Consider the following 14,433-nt stretch of genomic DNA (forward strand, 5'->3'; position numbering starts at 1 on the left):
AGAAGAATGGGTCACTCAAAACCAAGGGAGCAGATGTGCTGCACTAGTGGGCTCGGAAGGCAAAGCTGAAGCCAAAGTCAAGGGCCTCCACCCAGAATATAAAGAGCATGGCGAACATCCAGATCATTCTCAGCCTTGACAGCTAATGTACTTCTGCTGCTAATTATTTTACTTGGTTGGTGCTTGTGTCTCGTCTTTCCCTCTAATGTCTTCCAACGGTGATATAAATGCTCATATTGTACCTATTCCACCATTGTACTTTGGATGCAGCTAATGTGAATTCTGGACTCACCGATGACGAAGAATTTTGTCCAAAGATGGCAATCCGACTTGGAGTTGATTCGATTTAAAGCTGTTGAGATGGTATGATGTGGTGACTGTGCTTTACATGTGACAATGACATGTATGCTGGGTGGCCATGAGATGCAATGTCATGGTTTGATTTGTGTCCCTCCCAAAATTATGCAATGATAATTATGCAATTACATTTCATTTTATGATCTGGTATAATTTTCCTAACCTCTATGATGTTAATGAGATAGGATTAGAGGCAATTACATTAGTACAACAAAGTGTAATTAACATGACTAGTTTGGGTGTTAAGTCAATTTATTTTGAGACATAAAGAAGTTGAGCAAACAAGTAGAGAACAGGGGGACTTGCTATCACCAAGAAAGCTGGGAATGAAGCAGCCTACTAAACGCCTAGCCTCAAGGAACAATTGAGGATAGAATTTCCCCTAGTAATGACACAGAAGAAAAAAGTCCCCCCTTAGTGGCACTGGAATTCAAATTTCTAGCCTCCTCTATAAGACTGTATTCTATAAAGCAGCAAAGCTAGTGATGCTTCAGATATATTGACTAATCAATACATCCATTCATTATTAATTAATTAATTAATTAATATATATGTGATCATTAGGTACCATCTAGTTAGTTCCATCCCATAGTGACATCGAGAAAGTTTTAATTACATGCTCCTGGAACATTCTTTGTTCATATTTTCCCAGAATATTCACTTCTTCATTCTTTCTTTATTTGTCCAAGAGATATCCTTGTTAATCCTTTACTGAAAGCCTACTCCAAATGCCCGTGTTTGCTAGCACAAGATCACAGTTGGTAACATAAACCACATCAAATGTTTCTCTCTTCTTTTTCTAACATTCCTACTTGAGAAAGTTATCTTTAATTACTGTATGCACTGCCTTGTCTCTTTAGCTTACATTTGAAGAAAGGACGAGCCCTTTTAAATACCAAGAGGCTTCAAAAGTTCACGGGAGAAAAATTCCATTATCTTTTCATTCCATTTTCTGCAAGCTTTTTTTAAGGCCTTTCATAAATCTTCAACCTTTTCAGGCCAGGGAATAGCTGATAACCACATTCTGATGTTAGGCCTCTCATTTTCCTCCCTCTGCTGCTGTGGTTAGGAACTGTCAATTTGTCTCCAACTCACAGGGACCCTCTGTACAACTGAATGAAACTCTTCCTGCCAGTGTCCCACCCTCACAATCAATCACTGCTGTGTTTAAACTCCTTGTTGCAGCCGCTGTGTCAGTCCATCCCATCGAAGGTCTTCCTTTTCAGTTCTCTGGCACATTACCTAGCAGATAGGAATTGGCTGTTGCAGAAGTTACATAATCTGGTGTCAATTTGAGGGTTAAGAGTGTACTGGTGGTGTCTAGCCTGTCAATCAAGGCATAGCCAATGAGGCCTCTGTGTGGGCATGGCTTTCTCCTGAGGAGTCTGGGAACTCCTGTTTTTCCTCCTTGGAGGCAGGAGACTCTCTCAACTCACTCCCTGAGAGACCCTCTACTGGCAAAACGCATGGAACTATGCTACAGCCTCGCAGCTAGAGAAGCCACGTGGAGACCTGCTAGCGCTGAGAGGCTTGCAATGCCACTGAATCCACGAGACTTCCACCCACGGGCCTGTGGTCTTCCTGCATTCGGCATCATTGCCTGTGTTCCACGAGTCTGAAGAGGATTTTATCGATTAGTATTGGACATATGTATGGACAAATATTGGACTTCTGGACTTGATCTGGAGTGGACTGGGATGGTTCTCAAGATTCAACTGTTTTGTATACAAAGCCCTTTCTTATACACAAGAGTGTCTCTATGAATTTGTTTCTCTAGTCAACCTGGACTAACACCGCTGTGTTAGAAGTCAGCTTCACTGATATTGCCGGCAAGTGCACCCACCACAGTACTTTGCTGTGTGTTCAGTGACTGCTTCTTGAACCAGCCAACTTCTCGCCATTTATTGCACACAACAAATACACGCACGCTCTGTTTCCTCTGCCCAGAATGCTTCTTGTCCTTGTTTTTGTCTCATGAAATTCAATGAATCCTCTAGAACTCCAATGTATTTTTTTCTTTTAGACGTTTCTGCAAATTATTCCCCTCATGTTCTTTGAATATAGCAGCATATTCTAGGGCTATGTGTAGCACGTTGGGGTTTTATGTCAAGAAGCAATTAAATATTGAGAAAACATCGCAGCCTGGTCCAACTCAAGTCCATGCAGCCACATGCAGTTATGCAGAATGCTGAATATCACAGGCAGGTGGGCTCTCAGTCACGTGGATCCAACGAGAGTGGAAGCATCACAGGGTGCTGGCAGCATTGGGGGTTAGCCAGCCAGAGGGCGAAGGCACAGAAAGAATGGAGGTTCCCAGGGCCTCCTTATGTGAAGGTCAGGCCCCCGAGAAGGCACCATCATCAAGTTGTTATGAAACTGTATAACTCCCACAGTTACACATCTTGACACCCAAATGAATAAAGTTTCCCAGAAAAATGAAGGGCCTTCCGTACCTCTGAAGTCACAATCCTTTGAACACAAATGGGGCCAGAAATGACATTTTCTTTCTTGTAATAACGTAGCATTATGAAGACACACATAAGCTTCAGAAAAGTAACCGGGGACTGGTTTGTTTTACACTAATTATGAGAAGCAGAGACCTCTGACTCAGTGAGCTCAACTGAAACCTTTTATTAAACTCTGCAGGGCACTATTTGCTATGCATGGAAATACTGACTTAAGGCAAATACCGGAGTACAAGAAGAACAGCAACAATCCCCACCTTCCTCCTCCGGCCTCTCCCTCATTAATCACCTAACCTTTTATGCCTTGGCTAAAACCTCATTAGTAAAGAGGAAACCAGCCAACTAAGCATAATGGTAAGGATTTAATGGAACCTTGGAGATCATTTACATCTATGACTCAAAGCAGTGAAATACAAATGGTTTTATTCAAATATTTGAGAGCTTTAACTGAGCATTTTTAATGTTTTTCAATTGTCAGGATAAAATAGTTTTTCAGACAAATTTGAATTTTAACAAATATTAATGTGAATGAAGGAAAAAAGTAGCATGAATTTTGGTTTAAGCCAAGTTAGTTCTATAATATAACAAATATTTCTCTTGATATTAGAAATGCTGCCTTATTTATCTATCTATTTATTTATTGGTCATATCTTTGTGTTGTTTTAGTTGTTTAGGAAAGACCAGATATAGCTGCAAGAGAATCTTGGATAATAATTATCATAAAGTGTGAACCTTTCAGCATGGAATGACTTTGAATCTAATTTGGTTAACTGAGAAAACGGGTACTGGTTCATTAATTAGTAGTGTTAGCATTCAAGCTTCACCATGTTCAAACTCCTATGTTCCTTCTGGTGGAAATGCTGTTTTTCCACCTCTTTGCCTAGCCTGCCTCTGTTGATCACTCACTTATCATCCAGGTCTCAATTGCACTGAGAGATTCTCCTGGATGCCTAAGGACATGGTCAAAGGGCCCACCTCCGTCCCACTCCAGCACTTCTTACTTTTGCCCTCACCTTTGCATTTATTCGTCTCTTCTAGTATGTTGTCTTGATTAAGGGGGAAAAAAAGGTCATCCAGTCTGACTCAGGGAGACCTCATGTGTGATAGAGTAGGATTGCTTCATTGACTTTTCATGCTTTTAACTGTAACTGAAGTAGATCACCAGCCCTTTCTTCTTCAAGTAGCCCCAATAAAGCAATTAATAAATATTCTTGAGTGGATGAACCCAGAGTTAAATATTTGGTCACTCTGGTTGCCTTGGCTTCTGGTGTAAGGTGTGTGTGTGTGTGTGTGTGTGTGTGTGTGTGTGTAGATATGTTGCTGGCTAATATCATGGGATAGGACTCTAATGTAGAGATCAGTTTTGTGATGGTCGCATATTTACCTCATGGAATCTGGACTTCATCTCATGAGTTAGTGCTGGATGTGAAAAGCAGGCAAATATCACTTTAAAGGAGGGTGATACACATTTTAGTAACACTCAATGGTTGCTTCCTTGGTATGTAGGCATTCGTTAGTCGGCCTCTTCCCCTTTTCCCAAAGTTTCCAAATTGCCAAGCCAATAGGTTTAAGTGAATATGTTTCTATACACCACTCCAATTCCATCCACCCCTCTCCTACCACCATCCCCCACGGGCCCTGGTGACTGGTTCAAAGATGGCCCCAAACCAAGTAATTAGCAAATGCTCCTGTAGACTCAGTGCCTAGATAGTTTTCATTCACTGCCATGTGCTTTATGCTTACTCATGGCAACCCTAAAGCACAGCGTGCCCAGGTAGAATTCTTTCTTCTTAATGAATCATTTTATCAGGGTCTCTTACAGCTTTTATAACAATCCATACATCAATTGTATCAATCACATTTGTACATATGTTGCCATCATCATTTTCAAAACATTTTCTTACTACTTGTGCTCTTGGTATCAGCTCCCCCACCCTCCCACCCTTGTGATCCCTTGATAAATTATAAATTATTATTATTTTTATATCTTACACTGACCGCTGTCTCCCTTCACCCACATTTTTGTTGTTCATCCCCCTGGCGGGGGGGGGGGGGGAAGGGATGTTAATATATTGATCCTTGTGATCAGTTTCCCCTTTCACCCAGCCCACCTCCAGCTGGTGGTTTTGAAATGCTGACGTTCTGGTTCGCAACACAATATGTAGCAAACTATGCCACAGGGCTGCTGGAATTTTTGCTGGTTAGAAAAAGTGACTAGAGGCAGTTCCTGGGTTTCAAATGAAATCTGCTCTTGTGTCGTTCAGTCTTTAAGTTGAATTTGTAAGTCAAGCAGAATAAGTGTATATATTTTTCATTTAGCCTATTTTAATGCAAAAAAGGCTTGGTGCCTTTCCCACTATTTAAAACTACATGTAGAGCAAGTGGAGGTCACTGTGATGAAGGATATGAGTGAGCAAGGGTTGGTTCACTGGTTTCAAGGTGAGGATGAATTTATATGACATTGAACAGCAAGTAAAAGCTGTTTGTAAGCCAGCTGCTCATCACCGAGAAACTGCTTGTACACTCTTTCTATCGGGTACCAATGAGGAAATATGCAGCCCCTAGCCCCATATTGGGTTTAAAGAGCTTGTCTTAGAATGGAATCAAAACCAAGGAAAGTGAGTCAAAATTAGGGAGGAACAAATTTTTGTTCGAATCTTTACAACTAAAGCAAGAATCTATACCTGTATGTTTGTATGAGAGCTTCTGACACAGAAAATTAAGTGGGGTACCTCTCAAGGGTACTCCTATAATGCCCTTGGCAACATGTTCGAGTATTCCAGACAACATACTCTATCTAGTACTTTGCTTATATGCGTGCTTTTCTATAACCATAAGCACACAGGCATCAGTCATGTCGCATGTTGTTTTGCTACCTAGGGTGGCCATACACTACTTATGTGCTAATAGTAGTCAATAAATCCTTGTATTCAATAATTTACAAATGAATGCATAAGAGTTACAGTCAAGTCTAAGCCACTCACTGGCAATAAGTCGATGCTGACTCACAGCGAAGCCCTGTAGGTTTCCAAGACTGTTAGCTGTTCATGGGAGGGACAGCCCAGTCGTTGTCCTGCCATGTGGCTAGTGGTTTCAGATTGCTGCCCACGAGGTGCACAGCCCACTGTGTGACCACAACACCACCAAGTCTCCTCGGGGAATTATATTCCAGGTGAATACAAGTAATAATGTTTGTCCAGTTGTTGTTTGAAAATCAACTATATGCTAACATTTTTACTTTAAATTTGTAAGAGTATTTTTCAAGCACCTGTACTTAGGATATAAACTAATGGAGCATGATTCTCACTGAGTTACACATTGTCTTATTCCCAGAAATAAAGGGAAGTGAACATATAGATTAAAGTTCCATAAACCAAGCAAATTACTGCAGTTTTCTCTAGATTTATTAATATACCTTAGAGTAAGGAGATTTGGTCACCTTGCCTCTAGAGGCATGTTGTCTGTGAGCATGCCCTATGGGTACACATAAGTGAACATTAGGAAGCGTATTTCAATGCAGCATTACATTGCAAACATGTTGACAGGGTCCTAGCATTGACTGTGTGTGCTATTAGAGATTTTAATTTATTTTATGTGTAGTAAAAATATACATTTGTATTATATATATATTTCACTTCTTAAAGAAATTTGAGGATTGAACAAAGAAATAAATTCCCTAACACCATGATGTGTTCCCAGAAACCATGTTGGAAAGTAAAAATGATTAAAAATGAGTCTTCGTTTTTGCTTTCCTGCAATTTTCAGTTTAATACTATAGTTATCCATTCGCATAAGCAAATCACATTGATATACTATGAAAGTGGAATATTGACTATGATTTTGGAGTCAACAGAAAATATAAAAGCCAGACTGTGTAGCATAAACTAAATCTCTCCATAAGTAATCCAGAACAGAGACTACAAACTCAGCACATATGACAACTCTCTCCACTCCAAACTCTAGGCATGAGATGGATAGGACTATCTTGTCATGTGATCATTTCTTGCTTTGCTTAGATTCAATCGCTGTCTTTGTTCTGAGGTACTGTCAGGTTCATTCTGGCTCACGAAACCTTCATGTAACACAGTAAACTGTCCTGTATGTAGTTCTTGACTGTGGATCTTTATGGAAGTAAACCCACTGGATGAATTCAAATTAGCAACCAAGTAATTAACCATGGTGCCATCAGGACTACTAGATTCAGGATTAAAACTTTCCCAAACATTGAGCTACAAGTGGTCATCAGCATTAATTTGGATTTGCTCCCAAAATGAAATCTATTTTAGTCTTAGGCCTAACACTTCAGAGTTAGGGTGGTTGACTTATATGATTTCAGCCAAGAAATCCGCTGTCCCCTGGTGGGACCACTAAGCTCAGTCATAATCCCAGACGAAAGACGATATAAATATCTTCGTCCAAAAAAGTCATTTGTACAAATGGTAACAAATGTTATCCAAGGTATTACACTAAAATTTGTGATTTATACTAAAATTCAGTTTCAAGAAACGCCTCACTCATACCATCACAGGATAAATTAGTAATATCAAATTATATAGATTTGCAAATTCAGTTCCATTTACTTCAACTTGGATTTCCTGATATTCTATTGTACACATGGTGGGAAGTAAAATCTTTAGAACTAAAAAAGAAATATGGACCCCAGTCCTTTCTATAAATTTAGATTTAGTTTTAATATTTTTAAACTGTGGAAAATCCTGGTGCTTGTCATGGTGGAGTAACTTATAATGAACTAAATTTACAAATAATAAACTAGCACTTGTTGAGATTTGTGGTTATATGACTTTATCTATGGATACTTTCAAGATAATAAAGCATGGGAAATATTTAACTAGCAAAATTCCTTGAATTGTATGCTTCAGATTTGCATATTTCACTGAATGTGGATTTGAACTCAAAGAAAACTAAAGTCAAAAACTCAAAGTAAAAGAGTATTTTATAGGGGAAAAAGTTATTTATGTGACACAAATGAAAACAGAAAAAAATCAGCACAAGAATTTTAAAAAAATTCTTCATACAATTGTCTCAGCAACTCTGCCTCAGAGAACTTGCAGGCTGTTCTAATGGGTCCCTGACGCTGTTCACCTGGGACACCGGGCACTCTGAGCAGCACGAAGTAGTGTGTCCAGAAAATACAATATGGCAACCTTGTTCCGATGGTAAAGACTGAAACTAAGCTGACAGAAGGATCTTATATTTTATTTCCCCCTCAACTGCTCCTATATTTCAAATCATAGGGACTTGCTCTTAACAGCTTGTTAAAAGTACTAGAAAGTATCACAATTAAACAAGTATAAAAATATTAATAGTAATACTACATTCCTTAATTGGGTGGTGATATTTGTGAAATAAAGGGGCTCATATTCATATTATTTTTTAATTAATAGTCATCTTTCATGCGCACAAAGGTGCTGGAAAGGGTGTCTGGGGCATTGTCTTAGCCAGCCATGCTACAGTAAAAGTAGAAATGAGGCTGTCCTCATAAGGATCTTAATCTCAGACACTCTATAGAAGGTCACTGTGAGTAGGAGTTAACTCAATGGTCGTGGTTAGTTTTTGGTTTAATAACCCGGGTGTTGGAGGGAGCCCTGGTGGCGGAATGGTCACGGATTGGGCTGCTAACTGCAAGGTCCTAAATTCCAAGCCATCAGCTGCTCCTCAGGAGAAAGACAGGCTTTTTACTCCCACAAAGAGTCAGGTAGTCTTGGAAACCCACAGGGGCTGTTCTATTGAGCCCTACAGGGTCGCCGTGATTCAGCATTGACTCAACGGCCATGAGTTCGGTTATTTATTTATTTAGATCCAAAGTGTTAAGTAAAATCATCAGAATCTCCACAGTATCGAACCATCAGGACAAATTTGAGACCTACTGCCGCGTCACTCGGAACGGTAAAAGCAGTACTCATTGGCATGGATGTGATAAAGGAACGCATCTTGAAGAATATGGAAGTAAATTGAGTTTGTAAAGTGGAATTTCAGTCGTTGAAGAAATGGTAGGGAATTCCAGCTAAGACAGGAGTATTAAGGTTAGGAACCCAGACGGTGTGCAATGTTGTGATAAAAGATCAAATTCTGTCCTTGGTACTTACTAGCTATGTGAACTTGAGCATGCTTTTTAAAAAGTCATTCAATGCTCATTTTATCTCCCTTTGAAATGGAAAATAATGCCTATGCTCAGGATGGCTGTGATGAAATAATATTTATATAATGCTTAGCAAAAAAGGATAAAAAATCAGTAGTTATTTTTACAGTTATTATTAGAAGTGTGAGCCCAGCTAAAGATATTACAAATGAACAAAGCATTGAGGGATTCTGTGAGGTGACCAATATTTTTTCAAAGATTTATTTTCTTCTTGAAAATGAATGGTTGATAATACGGTTTGGTCATTAACATATAATAGAAGTAATTTATATTGCTCATATTTACATATAATGAAAGGAGTAATTTATAATAGGCATGGAAAGAGAGAGAAATCAGACTTTTACATATAAATCCCCCCAAATAAACTTGAATATCATTTATGGCAAAGGATATCATAACATTTCAATTGAACAAAGATGTGCTTTTTCAAAGTATATGGTATTGGGATAAACTCTAGACATTCACGTATGTGGACTCAAAGTTCTATAAAATAAATGAAAGAGTTTTATCCAATTATATCTTCTTGCTAATTTGCCAGAAAAAATTACTTATTTTCCAACCTGGCGCTGCCCATGGGAGATCTAAGCTAGCAGCAGTTTTCTTTTATTTGGTGTATTATTCCATTGACTGTATCATCCTGGACTTCATCATTAAAGGTGTTTGATTGCAAACACAGCAGCACCAGGAGAAAAAGCCTAATGCCTTTTCACACATTTACCTATCAGCTCAAGAAATAGCATCTGCTTTAATTATGTTCATGAAATTGTCCTGTAACTCACAATGGAGCCTGCTATAGCATTTCCTGCACCCTGAAAGGAAAAATAGCAAATTATGCGAACTTCAAACAAATGTTCACGCAGTGTCTCTCTTTTATGAAAAAGAGCGCCTACTGGGCTTGCTCAGTGACACCTACCTCACTTGTTCTCCTCATTTGTATAATGATTTCAGTGTGCGAAAGATAGCCATTAGGATGTTGTTTAAATAAAGCATCTTGATAGGGTAAAATGCCATAAAAGTATCTATTTTGTCAATAGGATGACTTACTTATATATTATCAAATTGCTGCTTGACCTGGGTTTATAAATATATATATTGTATATCAGATGAACCTAGGTTGACATATATCACACCTGGGTTTACATATTTCTGATATTTCCTTCATTTCTCCTCACCCCCGCCCCAGAAGTTATAAAAGCTTACAGGCCGTACCTTTTGCTTTAAGAAGTGAGGAGCTGATGCCAGGGGCTTAAGTGGAGAGCAAATGTTTTAAGAACGATGAGGGCAATGGATGGACAAATGTGCTTGACACAATTTTATGTATGGAATGTGATGAGTTGTATGAGCCCCTAATAAAATTATTTTAAAAAGAAAGAGATCAGAAATGCTTCAATGTACCAGAATTCCTTTAATGTTACCATTAACATATTTGTGGCTGTTTTCTCTAGTCACCAGCACATCAACTTAAAAAATGGCTATTTGTCGCAGTCCCCAAACCCATGTGTCTAAGTGCCTTTCCTCTCTCCTTTCCTCCGTTTCATGCTGTGGGAGCTCAAAGGCCATTTTGCATTTAACTAAGCCCCATCATTGGGTCCCTTACCCTGGGGAAGCTGAGATATCGTTCAGTTTAAGATTTGTGGAGTGTGTGTTTCCTTTTTGGTTTTCTAGGTCCTTGATCATTTCACTACAATATTTCACTTTGTCCTCTCCAGCTGCCCTGTGCAGCTCTTTGACTTCATCTATGTTGAACAATTTTATGGGATAAAATATTGAATGATGCCGAAGGCATCAAAAGAAGACTAGAATACACAGAGTCATTGTCCTCAAAGGAAGTAGTCGATACTCAACACTTTCACGATGCTCAGGAACCAATAGAACTGAAGTAAGAAGTCTAAGCTGCACTGAAAGGATTAGCCAAAAACGAGGTTCTAGAATTTGATGGGGACCAATCGAAATGCTCCAACAAGCACTGGAAGCACTCACTCATCCGTGCCAGGACATGCGGAAGACAGCTACTTGGCCAACTGACTGGAAAAGATCCATAGTTGTATCCATTCCAAAGAAAGGTGACCAAACAGAATGCACTAAAATAAAACAATGTAATTAATATCATATGCAAGTCAAATTTTGCTGAAGATCATCTAACAACAGTTATAACAGTACATCGACAGGGATTCCGGCATGATTCAGAAGTGGACATGGAGCAAGGGATATCATTGGTAATGTAAGGTGGAGATTGGCTAAAAGCACAGAATACCAGAAAGATGTTTACTTGTGTTTACATTGACTATGCAAAAGCGTTTGACTTGTGGATCCTAACAAACTGTGGATAAGTAGTCTTAAGAAGAATGAGAATCCTAGAACACCATTGTGCTCCTGCATAAGGGGCAGTTGTGCAGAGAACAAGTGAATACTTCATAATTCAAAATTAGACAGTGTGTACCAGGGTTGTATCTTCTCGTCAGTATTGAATCTGTGTGCTGAGCAAATAAACACAGAAGCTGAATTATGTGAAGAAGAATGTGGCATTAGGATTGGAGGAAGGCTTATGAAAAACCTGAGATGTATAGATGACACAGCCTTGCTTGGTAAAAGTGAGGAGGACTTGAAACACTTGCTGATGTAGCTCAAGGGCTGCAGCCTTCAGTGCGGATGACAAGTAAAGGTAACGAAAACCCAGACCCTCACAACTGGTCCAATAGGTAACGTCGTGGTAAATGTAGGCAAGATTGAAGTTGGCTAGGATTTCATATTGCTTAGATCCAATAAATGCTCACGAGAGCATCAGTCAAAAGATCTGCATTTGCTGCGCAAGAGCTCTTTGAGGTATTGAAAAGCAAGGATGTTACTTTGAAGACTAAAATGTGTCTGATATAAGCTATGGTGTTTTTAATTGCCTCATATGCATACAGAAGTTGGACGTTGAGTAAGGAAGTCCAAATAAAAATTAATGCATTTGAAATAGGGTGTTGGCAAAGAAAACGGAAACTGTCACGAACTGACAAAAGAACAAACAGATCTGTCTTTGAAGAAGCACATCCAGAGCGCTCCTTCATGGCAAGGATGGGGAGACTCCATCTCACATAACCTGGGCACGTTCTCAGGAAAGACCAGCCCTTGGAGAAGGACGTCTTTCTTGGTAAAATGGATGACAGTGGAAAAAGAAGAAGGGCCTCAATGAGATGGATTGACACAGTGGCTGCAGCAATGCGCTCAAGCATGAGAATAATTATAAGCCTGGTGCAGGACTGGGCGGTTTTTTGTTCTGTTCTACAGAGGGTCATTATGAGTCGGAACTGACTCTTGGCATCTCACAACAACGACAAGCACCGATGAGATTCTTGGTCCCAATAACCCAAAGTGGCCAAATATCTTATCCCTGTAATCTCTTTTCTCAAAATGACATGAAAAGTGAGTTGTTTTGTATAGAACACTCGTCGTTCTGAGCAAAGTAATATTTTGGAGCATTCCTGGGATTACAAGAGAATAGTGAGACTTCGAGGGTGAGAACTGGATGAGTCCATTGAACTTCATTATTGCTTCAGGTTAAACTTCATTTCATGTGTAATACAGGAGGTTCTTTGTCACTTAGGACCTTCCTACCATTTCAGACTTATCTCTCTCTCTTTCAAATCATTTTATTGTGGGCTTGTACAACTCTTATCACAATCCATACATACCAGGCTTGTCTCCTATGGTTCCCTTGCCCTCACTCTTAAGTTCCCGTGAAGGTGAGAAGAGTTGGCTTCTTATATCGTGCAATGTTCTCTTTTGCTTTTGTGCCTTCTGTTCATGCCACTCCGTTTTAGAACATTCCCTCCCAATATTTCCCCAGACCTTTATATATTTCCCAATTTTACCACAATAATTTCTGTCTACCCCTCAGACTGTCGATGCATTTGTTGTTGTCGACCCAGAGACAGTTTCTCTGCTCTAGCTTCTCCTCAAATTCGTGTGGGCCACGAGCAACCCCAAAGAAGCAAACCCACTGGCCTCGAGCCTGACTCCCGGTGACCCTCTAGGTGAAGGAGAACTGCCTCCAACATTTCCAAGGCTGGAGGTCTTGACACCTTTCTCCCTTGATGGTGCACATGCGCACTACTGCCCTTCCGGTGTGCAGCGCAGCACTTAACCACTCAGCTCTCTTGAGCTTTGATGAATTCATCAATAAACGAGGCCCCCGAAGGGGAAGGGAGGAGCCCGGGTGGCACCACAGCTCATTGGTCCACTGCTAACAGAGAGGTTGGTGGTTGGCACCCATCGAGCAGCTCCATGGGAGAAAGTTCTGGTGACTTGCTCTAGGAAAAATCACAGGCAAGAAACCCGTGGGGCAGTTCCACCCAGTCCACAGAGTCACCGTGAATCCATCTGAAGGCACCTAACACCAAAAGAGTTTTAAATTTGGGAAGTTCCATAAGAATAGAGCTCCTGGATTCCCTTGAAATAGCAGAATATTGGGCACTACTAAACCTATGTTTTGACGTGATATATGTTGCCTCACTCTGGGTTGCAACCAACCTTTGAGAAAGGAGCTTGCTCACTGCCACCAAGTTGATTTTGACTCGGAGCGGCCCTGGAGGATGGAGGAGAACTACTCCTATGGGTTTTGGTGGACAGTAAAACTTGATGGGAGAAGCGAGCCTCATCTTTCTCCCATGTAGTGGGCAGTAGTTTTGAACTGCTGACCTTGCAGTTAGCACCAAGCTTCAGTTCGACAGAATTCTCACCACTGTGTTGACTCACTTATCTCATTTGTGCTATGCCTATTGGACCCCTGCAATCATGTGAGTTTGCAACCCGGAATACACTCATGCTAAGGTTGAAAAACTGTTTAAAATGATAATATGATACCAAAAGCTCAAAAAGCAGTAATTTAAAAAAACGCTCATTGCCGTTAAGTCAATGCTGACTCCTAGTGACGCTATAGGACAGGATAGAAATGCTCCTGTGGGTTTCTGAGACTGGAACTGTTTATGGCAGTAGAAAGCTCCATCTTTCTCCTGAGCACCAGCTGGTGGTTTTGAGAATGTAAACATGTGGAAAACCTAGGCTTAGCTGCAAATTGCCAAAACCCGGGATCAAACCAGGGACCTTTAGATCTTCAGTCTAACACTCTCCCAACTGAGTTATTTCAGCCAGCTGCTACAGCTGGTGGTTTTGAACAGCTGACCTTGCAGTTAGTCACCCATGACATAACAGTGCAACCCCAGGTATCCTGTATGAAATCAAAGACAAAGAGAAAAGGGACATGTGCTAGGATAATTGAAATTAGAAGAAAATGAGGACCGATGAGAATAAGAAATTCAGGAAGTTCTCTGCCTTAGCAGATTTGTTTCTAACTAGCTTTGAGATAGTCTGGTCACCATCGGTCAGGGGACTAATTCACAATGATAAATAGCATGCATGAAATCATTTTTCCCTACACAAACAAAGTTATAACTGGAAATTAGTGTC

At 40.1% G+C, this 14,433-nt stretch overlaps 1 non-coding gene across 1 annotated transcript; it reads right to left on the reverse strand.

Moving 5' to 3' along the window:
• Nucleotides 1-14,042: 14,042 nt before the first annotated feature.
• On the reverse strand, nucleotides 14,043-14,115 carry TRNAF-GAA (transfer RNA phenylalanine (anticodon GAA)). Its single transcript has one exon. It is a non-coding gene; the product is annotated as a tRNA-Phe (tRNA).
• Nucleotides 14,116-14,433: the final 318 nt, after the last annotated feature.

Source organism: Tenrec ecaudatus, chromosome 16 (genome assembly GCF_050624435.1).
Source record: "Tenrec ecaudatus isolate mTenEca1 chromosome 16, mTenEca1.hap1, whole genome shotgun sequence".
Lineage (NCBI taxonomy): Eukaryota > Metazoa > Chordata > Mammalia > Afrosoricida > Tenrecidae > Tenrec > Tenrec ecaudatus.